This window comes from Fukomys damarensis, unplaced genomic scaffold (genome assembly GCF_012274545.1).
Source record: "Fukomys damarensis isolate Sample0158 unplaced genomic scaffold, DMR_v1.0_HiC HiC_scaffold_30, whole genome shotgun sequence".
NCBI classification, from domain to species: domain Eukaryota; kingdom Metazoa; phylum Chordata; class Mammalia; order Rodentia; family Bathyergidae; genus Fukomys; species Fukomys damarensis.
This window is the reverse complement of record NW_022900942.1, coordinates 27,500,294-27,518,992: the sequence shown is the minus strand read 5'-3', so window position 1 is coordinate 27,518,992 and position 18,699 is coordinate 27,500,294. Positions and strand designations below refer to the sequence as shown.

The 18,699-nt window shown below is 40.3% G+C and overlaps 1 protein-coding gene across 1 annotated transcript in view; it reads left to right on the top strand.

Moving 5' to 3' along the window:
* Nucleotides 1-6: 6 nt before the first annotated feature.
* Nucleotides 7-18,699, top strand: part of Nedd4l (NEDD4 like E3 ubiquitin protein ligase) — a 331,119-nt gene continuing 312,426 nt past the window's right edge. The window contains exon 1 of the mRNA XM_033757523.1: nt 7-42. The gene's annotated coding sequence lies outside the window, so the exon portion shown is untranslated. The remainder of the gene's footprint in view (nt 43-18,699) is intronic.

The following is an 18,699-nucleotide window of genomic DNA, read 5'->3' as shown; positions in this document are numbered from 1 at the left end:
ACGGGGCTCGGGGAGCAGGTCTACGGACTTTCGGAAGACGAGGTGAGCTGAGCCCCCTTTCCACCCGGGACTCTCCGGAGAGTTGCTACCGCGCGCCAGCACCCTAGGGATTGGGGCCACCCCGAGGTGCGGGTCCCTTGCGCCTGCCTGCAGGAGAGCCCCAAACGCCGGAGCGCCCCGGAGCGGGGCCCCGAAAGGGTGGTGGGGTTCCCCCTCAGCCTAGCTGATGTTTGTAAATAAAGCGGCGCGACGCCCACGGAACCCGGGATCTCTCCACAGCTGCCGGCTTTGGGGTGGCCAGAGGGCGCGTGCGCCTTTCTACCCCGTAGGTCCCCTTCCTCTGTAAGCCGCGACTGGGCTGTTGGGCAACTTTCCGCTCCCCGCGGGTGCAGCGGGAGTCCATGCTGTGGGTCACGTCTGGGTCGCGGCGGGAGACGCGCGCCGGACGCGGGTGCTGGGCTGTGGGGGAGCTTGCTCATCTCCCCCTGGAACTTTCTTTCTGACGATCTTGTTAGCGGGCGCTCCGAAGCGTGAGTGTGCTGATCCGGAGGGAGCTAGGCGACGCCAGGAGCGGCGTGTGACCGTCTCCCTGCCTGGCAATGTCTGAAGCCAGGCTTGTGCATTTCGGAGTCGTGTGTGTGTGTGTGTGTGGTTGGAAGTGGTCTAGGAAGGTGGCAGGTGCTGCTGGAAACTTGGAGGAAGCTTGCAGCCCTGCCATTTTTTTTCCCTCCCGACGATTCAAAGCCCGGCACCTCTGAGGTGGGTGGAGAAAAGCTCCATTGATCCCTTTTATTAATAAAGCGATGAAATAAGCCACGCCCCCAAACGGTCGGTTTGACTGGAAAGGGCTTTGTTTTTACCCTCACTCTCTCTTGTTTCCCACTCCTCCCTTTTGAAACAATCCTGCTAAATCACTGCTCAGGCTTCTTTCAGCCAGCCACCCTCTTCTCTTATTGGTGTGTTGCTCTACCAAAAAGGGGGGTGGGAGGCCTTTCGCGGGCACGGCGTGACAGGCAGGCTGGATGGAGCAGGTAGGAGTGGTTTGCCATCTGGCGGGGTGCGCGCCCAGGTCCGGCTCCCCTTTCCAGAGGTGAATTTACAACCCGTGAAGCATTACTCAGCAGGGAGGTATTTCCTATCCCGGTTGTGCATTTCATGAAAAGTTGATGCCTGGAAATTCAGGCTTTCTTGATTTCTCTTTCTTCCCCTCCCTTTCGTTCTGAGGTTCCCTTTCTCTGGTGATGGGGGTGGGGTTTAAAGGGAGGCTATTATCTGAGACAGCTCACGTTATGGCTTCGCTCTCTGCTTGCTTTCCTATCCTGGCACTGGGTTTGGGGTGTGTGTGTGTGTGTGTGTGTGTGTGTGTGTGTGTTACGTAAATGTGTAAAAAAATAGGGATCTTGGGGTGGGGAGGTATTTACAGTATGACTTTTTTTCTTGACGGTGCTAGGCAAGGCTTGCTATGCTGTTTTATCAGAACAAGCACAATGAAAATAGTGTGTGACTTGTGTATTTGATTATTTTGCCATGCTTTGCTTGTGTAAAATAATTTCCCTTTTCTTTGTGTAGCTATCCGCAGATGGATAAAAAGTAGCATTATTTCTTTTACTCAGAGGATACTCCCCTTTCTCTTCGCTTTTTCAGGCGCGTTTCCTTGCATCTTTCCACTTCTCCATTTAATTAGTAGCAATAGAGGGCAAGCAGTGAGCGTTTAGAGGTGCCGAGATACCGATGTCCCTAAACAAAGGGCTGCTTACATTGAGGTGTGGAGGGGATGAAGACAGCTGTGTTTCATCTTAGGTTCTTTAAAAATATTTTAATAACGTGATTATTTTAAAAGCTCCCTGGCAAAAATATTTTAAGACTTACTTTGCGAAATGCACCTGGCTAAAGGAATCACATTTAATGTCACTGTTTGTGCTTTGTTTATATTGGCAGCCAGTGTCAGGATCTACTTAGAACGCATCTTGCCACTTTGGTCTAGATGAATCAGTGCTGATCTTAACTGATGTGCAGTGTGAAAGTGAAGGAAGCTTATAAACCGAATGTATGGGGGTTTGTGGATAGTGGGGTTCTATCTTGCATGTTGCTGAAAGAGTAATTGAGGCTGTGCTGAGAATAGCAAGAGGTGATGGGGCAGCTTTTATTATTTCTTTATTGCTATGTTACTGGTACTATTTAGTTCCACACATTATATTGTGCAAGATAAGCCTTAACTGTCTTATCTTTTCCAACTTCTTCTACCAGTACAAAAAAAAAAGCCAATTCTATTTTGATGACCACATTTCTATGGTGTTTGCTTTTTACAGGAGGTTTACTTTGTCAGGTTGCCCTTTGGAGAGTCAGGGGATGACTTCGTAGAATATTAACAACAGATTGTTAAATTTGCACAGCTTGTTTGTTTTTTGTTTTTTTTTTGTCTCCCTGAATTAGTTTATGTAAGAAAACAAGTGCAAGATTTTAACAGTCTCTTAAAGTAGAATGCCTGATGAAATTAACAGCAGGGTAGGTCTTCCAAGGTGTGTTAAGAATGGGTGCACTCAGTGTATGGACTTGATGTGCTGCAGAACATAACACATGAGGATATTTTGATTGCTAGAGTCTGCTTACCAACCTCTTAGCAAAAACCTTCACCCATATCAAGCACATTTCTTATCAGTAAATTCGTCCTTCTTTTTGAGGTTGATAGAAAGACATACATAGCTTGTGTGTGTGTGTCTGTGTGTGTATATGTATGGAGTGCACTGTTGAGTTCATAAAGACTGTTGAGTTCTCAATGCTGTTGATGGTGAAACATGGTGTTAATCTAGGCCACAGTGGGATGCCAAAGCCCAGGACATTGTTCCTTGGACCATCAACCTAGATCTATCTCCTTTGTAAGATGAGAAGGATTAAGATGTGGATTTTGCTTGTGCGAATATATTTACTGTTTAGTTTTTGTTGTGCATTTCCAGTTGAGGTTCCTTTGTTGAGTTATGATTCATTTCTTTCTGATTTAAACCATGTCAATTTAAGGAACCAAATTTGAAATCACCATCAGATGAATTTTGGTGTTGGAGGAATTAGCCATTGAACAAAACTTCTTATTCATGGCCAATGATCAGATTTGGTTTGGAATCAGAACAGTTTGGACTAGTTTCTGCTTCTGGCTTGGGTCCTTGGTAGTTTTTTTTTTCTTTTTTGTCTGTTTTTGGCCATTTATTTTGGTGTAGTTTACTCATGAATACTACTGTTAGCCTTCTGAAATCTCAGAAAGGTATCTTTTACTGAAAATTTTCTACTGGGTGAAATATTGGAGTGTGAATGGAAGCCTTCTTACAATATAAGGCATAGGAAGTATCTCTGGATGGAATGAGGCCAGTGGCATACAAATGAAGTCCAGGCTGACATCCTTTCTCCTTGTTCCATACAGTCAAGGATAGACAGTTGGCTCTTGTTTCAGATGTCACCTATGTATCCAGCACCATGCTAAGCCGTATGCACTTGCACGTGCTAACTCCACTCACTCTTCGTTAAAAGCTCTGTGAGCTGTGCTGTGATTTACAGATGAAGAACAAAAGCTCAGCTTAAGTGAACTGCATAAAGACAGTGAGTGAGTGGTAGGGCCAGGTTTGTTGATTACATAACCCTAGTTTTTAACATACTAAATAATATATTTCTTTTCCCCAGACATCTTGAAAGATGTTTGAGTTTAGAGGCCAGATTATTCATGATAATGTAAAATAGAGATAAATAACATGAGTTGCAAATCCGCGGCCAGTTTGACCAGAAGCCCTGCTTAGTGTGGTCTCTAGCGTATCTTAAAGCTGGGAAACTTCCATGAAAATGATGAACAGTGTAGCTCATTGGAACTATATTCTTACCTGGCAACCATTAGTGGCTTTGCCTTATAGCCCCTTGAGATGTGTCAGTTGTGTGTGATTGCCATAGTCTCCACTGCTCTGTAGTGTTTTAGTGATACAGGAAGGTGTCAGAGGTGCCAAGTCCATGGTCTCACATTAAGGAATGAAGTCTTCAACCAAAGGAGGAAGTCAGGAGAATTTTAGTGGAAATAAGGGACAGAAGAATAGCTCCTGGATTTCCAGGAGGTGTCCTGAATGGGTGGCCACTGAGGCCCTTTGTCAGGGGTAATTTATACAGCACAATGACAATGTGGGTTCAAACCTGGGTCAAACTATTATCAACCTATAGGATTACAAGTATGGTCCCTTGGCTAATATTGATCCAATAGGGAAACGAATAGCAAGGGTATGTGGAAAAACCAGAAGGCATTTTTGGGACAGGATGGATCCATATACTGTGGTCATCCACGTGGGCGTCTGATGCCTATCTAGACTTAACTGGATTGAGTGGTGCTAATTACAGAACACTCTGAGTTGCTGTTATTTTGTGTGTGTGTGTGTTGACTTCACTGAGGGCCCAATTTCTCTCTGCCTGTATATTAATATCTAATTTAACAGCCTATAATCTTCCCCCTCAAAAGCTGTCCCTAGCTGCAGTTAGTGGAGGAGAATGGGCAAAGTTTCCATCTGACTGCCTCAGGCTGAGAAAGGTTGGTGTAGGAGGGATTGCAGTGAGGGGCATTCAACAGAGAGCCAATTGAAGGGGTCTTCGATAGAAGTCATTTTACGATTTAGCAGTTATGAATTCTCTTCATGTAGTAGATGAAGTTGATCTAGTGGACCCTGGTAAAAGTAGTTCTGCACATTTATTGTTGGTTCCTTCTGCAGGATCACTAGGAGTTTGACAGCCTCTAGGTGAGAATAAATACAGTTTACCATGAAGTTAATCAAGTATGACCAAAGCATGAAACTAAAATGGAAAGACAGATTGAGACAAGGAGCCATGTCTAGACACTGTTTTAAGGATATTTTAACCAACGGGGTCCTAGACCTATCTGCTGTCTGTAAGTCTGATGTTTTTACTGTTTTAAGATCTTTTTTACCTGATGTGAATCACTTACACAGTGATTACAAGTTTCATGTATTAGTGCACAAGTCCATCCGGTTTCGGTTGTAAGAAAAAGCGAGAGCTCTGTGGTTTTGAAGGACATTTTAGCTAAGAAATTTGTTTTTGGTTATACTTTCCTGCTGGGTATTTAAGACCAAGTTAAAATGAGGCCTATTTTAATCAAAATTAACCTCTTGCTGTGTATATCATCGTCAGTTAAAGCTTGTTAGGGGTTACTTTTGGAACCATGTACAGAGCCTCTCAGCTCCTCTGTCATTGTGAACTGCCACGATGGGTCATGGTTTTGCTTGATCATGTGGCTTCCCATGGAAGCATGGGAGATGTCTCTCTCTCGGGTGATCCCCACCTTTTCTCTCTTTCTGGTGATCCCCCCTTTTATTCTTGCATAATGTACATTGGTTGACTTCTGTCTTCTGGGGTCCAACAATCTCCCTGCTCAAAAGGTTGGGTGACTCACCAGAGTTGTAAGATCCTGTAGAAAATTTCCCTTGTGTCCTGAGTCTTTGTTGACCTTGGAGGGCCAGGGCCAAAATATTGGCTGTCCTCTTAGCCCAGTTATCTTTTTTAGCTTTGGTCTCCATGATTCAGTTGTTAAATACCCAGGAGATCAATCACACCAGTACTACAGTGGGAGCAGCATGTTTATTCTTATTTGGGCATCAGGTACCTTGATATATATTATCTGACCAAAGAACTGTTATTTCTTTACTAGTTATGGTTTTCTTAGAAGTTGAATTCTCATAGAATAACAGATACTAAATTTTAGAGTTTTACAGAGGAAATTTGAGATCCAGAACAACATAACATTTTAGCATGACAATCATACCATTATTTAGAACTATTTATTTATTTATTTATTTATTTATTGTACTGAGGATTGAACTCAGGTCCTTGTGCTTGCGAGGCAGGCAGTAGAACCACTGAGCTAAATTCCCAGCCCAATTTAGAACCATTATTATCCCAAACACATTTCAATTTCTATTTTAGTATAAAACTATTTTTCAGCCAGTTACTTATTTCTATTACAAGATATTAAGCCATATAAAGAAACTTTTACCTAAATTTGTTATCTTTTAGAAGGTACTTGTTTATAGATGTACTTTATAGGTTATTAAGATCTAACCTTTAAATTTTGACATTGCCAGGATCACATAGTGTTTAGGTACTTCTAACTGTTACAACACAATTATATAACAATTACATTAGCATAAACCTTGAAAAAGTATTCACATCATGTAGCTGGCTGTTTCACAATGGATGGATGTGCACATTTTATCACAGAAAGCTGGAACACAGTAAAGGAAAGTCATATGTTTGAGCAGGAAAAAGTTAATTATCATAAAGAACTTTAGCTGAAAGTCCCCAGTGTGATATTTTTTAGTTTTGCATCTTCAAAAGCCTGTACACTTGGGAAAGACAAGTACATTTAATATATCATTAAGTTAGCAATAATTAGCATTACAGCTATATAGAAACCTTTATATTGTATTTAGCTTTTACTCAGTGCAAAGTTGAGACTGCTTTAACAGGTTTTATTTAACAGGTTTTATAGTTTATAACTAAAATGACAAGAATTAGGGACATCTTCAGAGTTCTCATACATTCAGGAAGTAGTGTTAATGACTGTGAATACACATATTACCCAACATTACCAGTGTATCTCACTTATATAGTGACAAAATGCTTATTTTATCAAAGCCAAAAGATGGAGATCAAATTTAAATGGCAGGACCAAATTTAAAGAGATGCCAAATTTTGATAATTTTATATGCCTGAGGTCTAGACGTATATTATATTAAAAAAGCACCTATTAATTTGTATTATGTAGTCTTAACTCTTTACCTAATGTTTAAGGTTAGACCCACAGTATATCGTATATATCACATATGTACATATCATATGTATATGATACATGTGTATATGATATGTATGGTAATGGTGGCTGGGCCACCATTAGATGCTAGAAAAAAATCAGAGACCTCCCATCAGTGTAGCCACAGAGGAATTTTGTACAGAAGTTCCAAGACCAAGGAGTCCCTACTTAATTATCTTAATAGTCATGACAGTTAACACTTTTTAAAGCTCTATAAAACTTTTTAAAGCTTTCAACGTGGTACCTTGGTTCACAAACTGAATTCTTTCCACAATTCTGGTCATAATCAAATTGGACAAGAACTGAATCAAGTTCAGTGGTTAGGTTCAATGTTGACTGTATGGGGAAATTTGATTTGGCTCTCACCCAGTTCAGTTCGTGACCAGAATCATAGAGAATTAAGTTCACGAACCAAGGTACCATTGTATGTGTGTATATATTATCTTTCACCAAGGAAAACTGTTAGAGTTTGCCAGCCTCTACATAGGCAATAATAGACATTGCATTTATAAAGCTAGTTTTTTCTATTATATTGTTTGTTTAACAACTTGGGTGGAATTGTCACCAAATTTAAAGACATCTTTATTCTTGCCAACTGATTTAAATTAGTCTACTGTTAAGCTATGTGAACTACAAGCATTTGTGCTAATATCTGGAGGATCTATTTACCTGTAAGCCAATTTAAGTAGAACTTTTGGAAGGTAAGGTTAACATGCATATTAACCTAAATTATATATAATCTTTGTTATCAAAATTGAAGGTTTTTGTAAGTTCTGTGGAAGCCTCAAGCCTATCTTGAAAACTAGTACAACCAGTTTTTCATGGAAAGCTCAAGAATTTAATTAATTAGTTACTTTATTTAATTTTTTGTTGTTGTTATTTTTTTGAGGCAGGATCTCACTACGTAGTTGAGACTGACCTGGAACTCACTATGTAGCCCAGGCTGGTCTTGAACTCACAGCAATCCTCTTGCCTCAGCCTCCTGAGTGCTGGGATTACAGGCGTGTGCCACCACTCCCGGCCTGAGAATTTATTTAAGAAAAAGAAATTGTTGAGCCCAAAAAATATTTTCTTAAAGCAGACACAGGTGCTTTAACCAGTTATTAATACAAATTAAATATATGAACAAACATCTAAAACACTCAAAACAGTTGCAGTGCATTTTTAGATGTATTGACAACCCTTTTACAGTTTTTAGGTTTGTAACTATAAATAGAGTAGACAACTTTTCCTAAATGTCATCAATTAACAGAGATCTCTTGTAATTAACACCAAGAGGAAACAGAAGGGGAGAGAAAGGTGGTGGGGAGGTGGGAGAAGGATAGGGACAGGGACTGGGAGGACTGAGGGAGGGAGGGGCGCAAGCTCAAGAGAGAGCACACACTCTTACATTGGGAAAGCAAGGACTGTTTTAAAGCAGGGACCTAGGCTGACGCTGGTTTATCCTATTGAAGTAGCTGTGCGGGCTTCATGGGTCTCTCCCTTGTTTTGGTAGCTACACTTGTTTGATGGCCAGAACTGCTGTTTTGATATACTATACTTCCCTCTTTCAGACCCTGTGCAGGTACAGAAAAAGATAAATGGCGCTTACTTAGAGTTTGAGGGTTGAACAATTTCTAGTGTTTAAGAATATATTCCAAAAGAGTAAATGAATTTAACATTGAGTTTCCCATCTGCAAAAAAGGCGGCGGTGGAGAACAAAACAAAAACAAAAACAAGGGGAAAAGAAGGCATCTCTTTAAATCCCTCTTGGTTTTTATGTAGCTTCAGGGCATCCCCTGAAGTTTCTAGCTTCGGAGCAGGTAGCTAGCTGCTAAGGGGAGAGTGAGGATAGTTCCATTGATGTCACCCAGGGGTCTGGTTTCTTCCCTGTGTCTCAGGATGGGAGTTTCTCCTGCCTGTCTTTCCAGCCTGCTCAGACACCAGGTAGGCCACAGCCCTTGCATGTCTTTCTGAATGAGCAAGAATTATGATTTTCTTCTGATCCAGGGATGGGGGTTGTGTGGCCTACAAAGGAATGGCTGTCTTCAGAGTGTTATAGATGGAGCACTCATTTTCCAGGGGTTCAGAAGCTTCTAATTGGAGTGAAAAAAAGATTTTCAGGATTGAAAGTAGAAGCATTTTACCATCTGCTGATACTGCTAACAACCATCCTTAACAGAGATGAATTGCCAAAACTTGTCTAATAGCCGTAGACACATCGAGAGCTTGAGAGACAAACCAATTAGAAGTTCAAAAAGCTGCCAGAAATAAGAGACCAATGTATTTCACAACTGTTAAACAAGTCAAGTAAGGAATACAAGGCCCTGCCTGCAAAAATGAAAATGTCCCATCACCAAAAACCAAATATAAAGGTGTCAGAATCTTTCCATGCTCTCAGTTTAAACTATTGTGTTGAGAAAGCACAAGCAATGAGAAAACAAGGGGTGACACTTCTAAATTTTAACTAAAGAGTCACAGTTCAGAATCCAATCAGAATATTTCAGGGTGCCATGAAACAAAAGCAGACTTTTACCTCTTTCTATTCATCTCACTGGGGCCTCCAAAATGCTGTAACTCCTGACCTGTTAGATGTCAGATGTGCCAAGTCTGTGGTCTCACATCAAGGAATGAAGTCTTTGGGTTCAAACGTGGGTCACACTACTATCAATCTAGGATTACAGGTGTAAGCTGCTTAGCTAATATTGATCCAGTAGGGAAACAAGTAGCAAAGGTATATGGAAAAACCAAAAGGCATTTTTGAGAAGGGGTGGATCCAGATGCTGTGGTCATGCACGTGGGCATCTGATGAACTTATTGGACAAGGTGGTGCTAATTACAGTACACTCGAAAGTTACTGTTTATTCCTCAGGGAGGCATGCAAGCCTGGCCATTACATCTCTATCTTGTGCCTCCAGCCATAGTCTTGTTGTCTTTATTTATTTATTTTTTTGAGGGTCCAATCCCTCTCTGGTTGTATATTAATTTCTGTCTGACTTAGTTGTCTATAATATTAGGGATCTCTTTGCTGATGCATATGTAATTATGAATTTCATAATAAAGACTTAAGGTTACCCTTTGTTATGAACACCATTATTTCTTTCACTTTAAGATGCTGACAATTTGCCAGGAATGATAGCATATGCCAGTAGTCCAGCTACTTGACAGTCTGAGGCAGGAAGACTGCTTCAGCCCAGGAGTTTGAGGCTAGCCCAGGTAACATCGTGGGACCCTGATTCAAAAGAAGAGAAACAAAAAGGATGCTGACAGTTTTAAGATGTGCCATTATGTTACATATCACCAAGAAAAGAAAAATTACTGTCAGTATGATATAGTGCCAATTTTATGAAGCATCTTTACTTCAGAAATGTTAAAATATGAAAACACGGATGTTTTGGAATTGATGAATTATAGCAGTTAGAAACCTGGACAGTACCAGGTCATGAGTTTCAGCAGCCCCATTCATTCAACACTTTTTTGAGTGAGGGGCTGTTTGCTTAGGCTTGAACTCTGAGCCTTGCACATACGATCTACTCCTGAGCTATACCTCCAGCTCCAATTCAGCACTTTAAAGTCAGCTTTGAAGTCTGATTTCTGCCTTTCTCTGGGAAAAGGGCTAAAGGACATGCTCTTAAATGGCCATCAGTAGAGAAGAAATCAGGATCCTAGATATTATGTCACCTGAATAGCCACCACTAAGTGATTAAGAATAGCTATTGCCAGGCACAGTAATACATCCGTGAAATTACAGCTACTCCGGAGGCTCAGGCAGGAGCATTGTAAATTTGAGGCCAGCCTGGGCAACTTGACGAGGCCCTATCTCAAAATAAAGATTAAGGAAAGGGCTGAGATGTAGCTCAGTGGTAGAGCACTTGTCTAGCATGTGTGAGACCTAGCTTCAATCTCCAGTATGAAAACATTTTTAATTTTTCAAAGCAGTCTGTGCTTACATCCAGGACATTATTTGTCAAACCCTGTGTTCTGTCTTACTATAGCTGTACGAAATAGTCAGGACAAGATTGCTTTTCGAAATTATAGTGTAGACGTTGCTTGCATTTAAAGGTGGTTGCTGACAGGCAGTTTATTTTGCGAGGAAGATCCGGCTTGCCCTGTCATGCCAACTCCAAGGGCCTGTGTCAGGTCTAGCATGCTGATGCCGTGTCCTATACTCAGGACATGCCATGACTGCTGATGTTTGAGAAGCTGTAGAGAGGGCCTAGGCTTTATGGTGACATTTAAAAGTTTATTAAAACTTTTGTTTTTACTTAATTTTGTGGTGCTAGAGCTACAAGCCAGAAGTGCTCTGTGACAGAGCTATACTCCTCAGCTCAAAGCAGTATTTTAAATTGGCAAATACAGTGCATTATTTTAAATTATTTTCTCATTAAATTTTAATTTTTATCAAGGATGTGGTACCTAAGAAATTTGGAGCCCTGGACATTTTTATTTGTATTACATCCTGTTTTGTTGAGTCAGAATGTTTGAATTATTCTGTGACTGAAGAGCATTTTCCTTAACTGAAGGAATAAAGATAAATTTGTTTAAAGGGAGTGAGGACAAAATGGAAGTTTTCAGATGATCGCAGTATCTACTCTGCAGAACAGCATTTAAAGGGAAGTCATTGTGTGGTACCCAGGCATCTCCTCAGGGCAGTGGGCACCCAGTTGCGATACTTGGGATTGTTTCTGGATTCTGGGGAACATCAGTATGCTTAGTATGTATTCAAGAGAAAAAGGAATAATCTCAAGGGAGATATCCCTGAGAATATACTAAAACTCATTGAGTCAGATACTGTAAGTGGGTAAAATGTATGTGAGAATTACATCTCAATAAAACTGCTGAAATTATGAATTGTTTTAGAATGTAAACATTTTCTAACAGTGCATTTGAGTTCCTGCTAAGTTGCTTTTGTACTCATTGTAAGTAGAAGAATCCTTGTGTCCCTTGGTTAATTTAATCACCCCTCTGCTTTGTGTAGTATTTAAAATGGGATCATAAAAATATGGCTCTATGTAATAGAATTTGAACTTTTTTTTTTCAATATTGAGAATTGAACTCAGAGTCTTTGCACTGAGCTACATACTCAGCCCTTATTTTATTTTTATTTTTTGTTTTGAGACAAGGTCATCTAAGTTTCTGAATTGTCCTGGCTGGGCTTGAATTTGCCAGCTTCCTCTTTCAGACTCCCAGAGTGCTGGGATTACAGGTATGTACCACCATGCCTGCTAACATCATACATTTTTAAAGTGTTGAGTTAAAGGTTCTTATTAAATAGATCTTGTTGTCCTTGAATTGTGAATTCTAGATGGGTAGCAGCAGTTGAAAATAAAAGAAAAAGGTCCTAACTGATAAGTTTTCAAACTTTTTAGTATTGCAGATATTTGAATTGGTGTTTGTTTCACTTATTTATTTGTTATTTTTCCAGCTAAAGTCTTGCTGTAGTGTCCAGGCTATCTCCAAATTCCTGGGCTCAAATGAACCTCCTGCCTGAGTCTCCTAAGCAACAAAATGTTACCCCACTATGAATAAAAATATTTAAGTAGTTATAAGGCAAGCTACACATTTCTTCTTTGACAGTTCATACTGAGGAGGATCAAAATAATTAGTAATAATAAGTATTCCAACAGTAGTCAGATGACTGATAGCGGTGGGAAGTATGACAAAATGTTACTTTCTGTTTTTGTGTTGTTTTTCTTCCAGGTCAGGATATAGAGAAATATGTTTTATTTTCTGATCATAGGTGGCAACATTTGTACTGTTTACTGTTCAGTGTTGCTTTTGCGTTGGTTGCTGCTTGTTGGTGAAATTTGAAAATGAATTTATAATTTATAGATAACAATAAAGAACCTGGATTTAGTAAACAATATTTTCCTGTAAATATTTAAAAAAATTATTTAGCTCAGTGGTGCTGCGCCTGCCTTGCAAGCACAAGGTTCTGGGTTCAAGCCCCAGTGCCACACACACACACACACAATATTATTTAATAAAAACACCCACAGCAATGTTTTTCAGTATCAGGAAGCATGGGTTTTCTATGTTTTCTAGGTTTCCTTACCCAAGGCATATACAACTCTAGAAGAAGGGGAGAAGCATTGGAATTTGGGGAAAGAAGTTACTGCAACATCCAAGCATGCCAGAGATGTCCTTTCTGTCAGTCTTTTCTGGAGCACTTGGGGACTTCTAAACAGTTCTAGTTCTGCTGTGTGGGCCTTTCCATAGCTTACTGATACTAGCTTTGAGGAAGAGCTAATTATCATTACTCCTTGTGTCTTATTGCCAGAGGAATTCCTGATTCCTGATGCAAAACTATGGCTCAAGTCCTAACCGGGTGTATAGATCTGGACCACTTATTTTAGAATAATATAGGGTCTTATTACGTTTGTAATGCTTTGTTCTGAATATGAGTGTTCAGATGCTGACTCTTGCTGTATAATGCCTTTCAGTGAGAAAAGTCATATTTCCTAAGTGTATCTGGGGTTAGTATCTTAAATTTGACACTACAGTCGACTTTTTGTCCCTGACTCCAGAGTTCTGTATTGATTCAAAACTCACCAACTTTAATGTGAAGACTCTCAGATTCCCAGACCATCATCAGATTCAGCGCTTGGTGACTTTTTGGCAGGCAGGCATGCATTGAGGGACTGCGTATTCTTTTTATACCTTCTGTTCTCCAAGGGAAAAGGGCCACTGAAAGGTGAGTTTTCTTTTGCTGTACAAAAATTTGCTGTGCAGTCCATCTAGTGAAGATGGAATTCAGAAGTTTGTGGAGATGGATTCCCATGAAGAGGATGAACAATCCCTGGGAGCCCTCCTGTTGCTGATTTGGAAACTGTCCCATCAGCTGCCGCTTAGCCAGGGCTCCATGGTGCACGTGGTTTCCAGAACGCTGAAGTAAAGCATTAATGGATTGCTTAAGTGGGTCTGCATGTTTCTACCAGGTACTGACACTGTGCCCTGTCTTTTTTGTTGTGTTTTTTGAGACAGGGTCTCACTATGTAGTTCAGGCTGACCTGGCACTCACTATGTAGTCCAGGCTGGTCTTGAACTCACAGCGATCCTCCTGCCTCAGCCTCCTGAGTGCTGGGATTACAGGCGTGCGCCATCACACCTGGCCCCTGTGCCCTGTCTTGAGGGGACATGATGGTGCAGTGACAAGACCCTGAGTTGAGCCTGAACTCTGGGTCTTACCATGAACAGAGTCTTCACATTCTGATTACCTTTTCTACCTCCAGTCTCACTCAAGGCTGGGCTCTTTCTGTGTCCTTGGGTGCAGTTATGAATCACCCCCCCACACACCAAAGGGTTTCACTTCATAATTTAGTTGGGCCTTCAATTGATTATATAGCCCAAGATGGCCCCAAACATGTAGCAATCTTCCTGCCTCAGCTTCCCATGTGCTGAGATTACCGGTGTGGGCTACCATCCCTGTTTGGATCACATTTTATGACGTGACTTTAAAGCACGTTGTAAAGCTAAGATTCCCATTGTTGGTAAAACATATGAGGTTGTTGTAGTAGTGAGAACTGCAGCTGGGAATAGTGGCATCACATTCTTACCAGATGAGGTGTCACACTGAGTTGTCCCTGTTGCACATCTGTTAGGAGAAAAATGCAGAGTTAAGCAGAGTTTTCAAAATTGAGCTATACATTTTTGTTTTGTATTTATGTTTAAGCATGTGAGTATTATATCACCAATGTGAGGAGTCTGGTGAGCACAGGTGTTGGAAGAGAGGTAGGTAATGGAGTGATGAAGATCCTTCCTATTAATTTTTCTTGTTTAATTGAAGATATTTGTACTGTGTGGATTAGTTTTATTTACGTGTGTAAGACTTTTTTTAAAGTGCTGAAAGCCATTGTGATTTCATTTTTATGAAAATGAAAGCAAGCATAATCTAGAAAATTGCTTTGTTTAGTAAATAGTATTAACTGTTTTGTAAAAATATTTTATTTATTATTATTATTATGGGGGTGTATTGAGACAGGGTCTCACTATGTAGTTCAGACTGCTCTGGAACTCACTGTGTAGCCCAGGCTGGTCTCAAACTCGCAGTGATCCTCCTGCCTCAGCCTCCCGAGTGCTAGGATTACAGGCGTGCACCACCATACCCAGCAAAAATATTTTATTTTTGATTAACATGTGCAAACAAGTAAGATTCAGTGTGACATTTTAACATGTACATTCAGCATGTAGCACTCAATCCATTCTTACTCACCTTACCATGTGGTTTAATAATTTAATAATGAAAAAAGTGTGTGTCTTTCATTGCATTGAAAGTTTTAAATACTTACCCATAATCTGAAGAGTGAGCAATCTGGTGAAAACCCCATGGCTTCTTTTTTCATCTCCATTTTTCAAATTTTCCAGTTAGTGAATTGGTTTCGGGTGTCAGTATAATGCTGACTTTATTTTACCACTTTGGTTTAAGAAGGGGAAGGAGTCTAAGATTTGAAAATAAAGCAAAACCGAGAATCAGTTTGCTTCTTTCTCCAGTTCGTTCTGTGTTTTATTCATTGTGTGTGATATAATAGGATGCAACCGCAAGTATAGTCAGTGAATTGGTTTTGAAATTCTTGTAACACCAGAGAATAAGAGAACGTAGCTCTAGGACTGAGCTATTTGGAGAGGGCGTGAACTGTCTGTGTTGATTTTGGACTCTGGAATGTGTTTATGCTGATTAATGAGAAATTGGTATGCACCATGCAGGCCGTGCTTGTCCGGCATCGGTGTTTTAGTTTCTAGTGAACACTGTTAGTGGAAGGAGACATGTTAAGCTGAGAGCAAGTGTTTCCTCCTGTTGCTTTTGAGGAGTGGGTTTTAGTGTAGCCATAGGAGTGATGGGTGGAGAGAGGGGAGGTGTTGAATATTCTAACATGGAGATGTCAGTAATACAACATGTAGAAAAAGTGGCTTACAAAACAGTGGTGCCACAGAATTCCACTGTGGTTAAAGGTGTTTACATGTAGAAAAAATATTCCATCGTGTTAATGGTAATTTTTTTTTTGAGCAAAAGGATCATGTGTAATTTTTATTGTCTTCTTGCTTGCTTGTATATTTCTACAATAAACTTTTTTTTCTTAATATAAGTTTAACAGTAATGTAGACTAGAGAGGTGAGTATAATTCACAGTGACCTGTATGTTTTACAGAGATAAATTGAAGGCTTCCAATACAAAGTAATGATGAGGGGCCGGGGATTTAGCTCAGCGGTTTGGTGGCCTGCCTTGCAAGCGCAAGGACCAGAGTTCAATCCCCAGTACCAAAAAAAAAAAAAAAAAGACAAAGTAATGATGAGATGGAAACGTCATGTAATCTTATCTGATCTATATGTATTGTATACACATATTAAAATATCACACTGTGCCTCATAGATATATACAGTTATTACTTTATTATTATTATTTTTTAAAAGACAGTTTCACTTAGTATTCCAGACTAGCCTTGAACTCTTCATATAGCTCAGGCTGGCCTCAGTCCTCCTGCCTCAGCCTTACTGGTATGTGCAACCATTCCTGGCTTCAGTTACAAATGTTAATGAAAATTAAAAATATATATATTTAAGAAGATGGAAGAGGGTGAAGGGAGGGCAGGGACAAGGGGAAAAAATGAGAACCAAGACCTGTGATGTAAAGGTACAAGATCCCAGTAATGATTGTAACTGTACTGTATACCTAAAGTGTACCAATAAACTCAATAAAAAGAAAACAAAAAAAGATGGAGGGCCAGGGATTTGGCTCAGTGGTTCTGCCACCTGCCTCGCAAGCGCAAGGTCCTGAGTTCAATCCCTGGTACTAAAAAAAAAAAAAAAGTAATAAGATGGAGAGGTTAACTATTCTGATTTGATCATACACATTATATAGATGTTTTGAATTTAAGTGTGTAGAATTAAAATAATAATAATAAAAATGAAGTAGAAAGAGGCCCCTTTGAAACATGTATTTAAAGGTTCAGGTGAAAATTACACTTATTTGGTACAGATACTAATGTACTGTTTGTTCAGTTGGACACATTTATCAAGGGCCTACCTCACTCTGTAGTCAGAGGTACCCCACTCCTCACAAGGTACAGCTGACAGTTGATGCTGTCTTAGAATTGTGGGGTCTGAATTACCAGTTTGCATTTGTCTATTACTTAGATTATTGATAATTGTCTCGCAAACTCCTAATGGTATCTGTCTTGTTCAGCTATGTTCAGTCAGGGAGTGTCAGCCAAGAGTCAGCCCGGTGATGTCCTCAAGGAACTGAGTTTGTTTTCCTCCATGTTACCACCTATAACTTGGCTCTTTTCAAGAGCCTTATTCATCTGACAGTAGCTGCCATTGGTAGTCAGAACTATGATCTTTTTTCACTATTTGAAGAAGAAAGAGGGAATGGTTTCCTGTGGCTTCCTCCTAAGATTAAGGACATTTTATTCCCACAGTCCCCAGAAAGTCTCTCTTTGTGTCCCACAGGCCCACCAAGGCTTATCTCTGCTCATCCTTCAACCAGCTGTGGTTGAAGAGGGTAGAACAACCCTTATTGTTTTATCCCTTGATTGGGGCTGAGGTCAGCTGCCATGATCCTGTAGTCTACCTCTACCATAGGAACATTCCTTCACCTTCAGAATGCCTTTGGCTTCATGAAATTGCAAATGTTCCCTTTCCCCAGAGAGGCAATCCAAATATTTATCTAGGTACAGTATTGTAAGGATCTCTGAGTGATGCACTGTACTTCTGTTATACCTGCAAGGACATTTTTATTTTAATGATCTGGTGACTTATGACTAAATACGTTATGTCCTTTAAAATGTGTGAAATGTTCAACCGATAGTGGTAAAGAAAAAAAGTCCAATAACAACAAACTTTCTGTTTGGAGAAGGTGAAAATAATAAAACTACTCTGGAAGCGCCTCAAGTTGCTGACTTTGGTTGCCAGTCTGGCAGTTTCTGGCTCATCAGAAGTGTATCTAATATGCCACTCTCCTTGGTCATTGTCTTCTACAGCTGTACCTGACTGGGATGGACACTGGCAAAGCCTTCTTCTTTGGTCTGTCTGGCATGAGTTTGGGAGTTTGTTATTGGTTGTCTCAGGTTGAATAGCCAAAGTAGTGTCAGCTGAGCTGGCAGTTCCTTTGACAAAACTGTTCCCATGAAATAGGACGTTTTGGTTTTGTTTGCTTCCAGCCCATTCCAGCCAGTGATCTCATGTGGTTCTGGGAGTTTTTGGGCCTTAGGGTCAGGTCTCTCTCTGTCTGCCTATCTCCATTGCTTCTGCCTGGAGGCAGAACTTTCAAATAGTGTAGGATGGTTTAGGTTCACGGAACAACATGGGAAGTTTAAGCCACTCTGTTTTTGCTCTGGCATTTTGAGAATGACCATCTCTCCCAGGCTGCAGTTGTGGGACTCATAGTACCTGCTACCCTTCCCTTCACTCAGCAATTCAAAGTTTAGGACAATTTTAAAATTGTGGCAATATACATGAATATTTAATATCATATCATGTGTGTACAGTTCAGTGGCATTAAGTGTATTCCCACTGTTAACAAAGACATCACCCACATCCATCCACAGAACTGTTTCATGTTGCAAAACCAAAACACCCTACTCATTTGTAGAACCTCTTCTGTATGATAGAAAATCCGTGGTAGGGTTCGTTCTTGATTGCAAGTAACAGCAACTGATTCTGGTCAGTTTAAACAGAATAGGAATTGATTGAAGAAACTTTTTTCCTCCCCCTTTATTGGTACATTTTAGGTATACAGTACAGTTAAATTCATCATTAGGATCTTGTACCTTTACATGATGTATCTTGGTTCTTATTTTTTCCCCATTCCTCTGACCTCCCTTCACTCCCCAACCCTTCCCTATTTACAAAGACTTTGTTTCCATTTTTTTTCCTTTTTT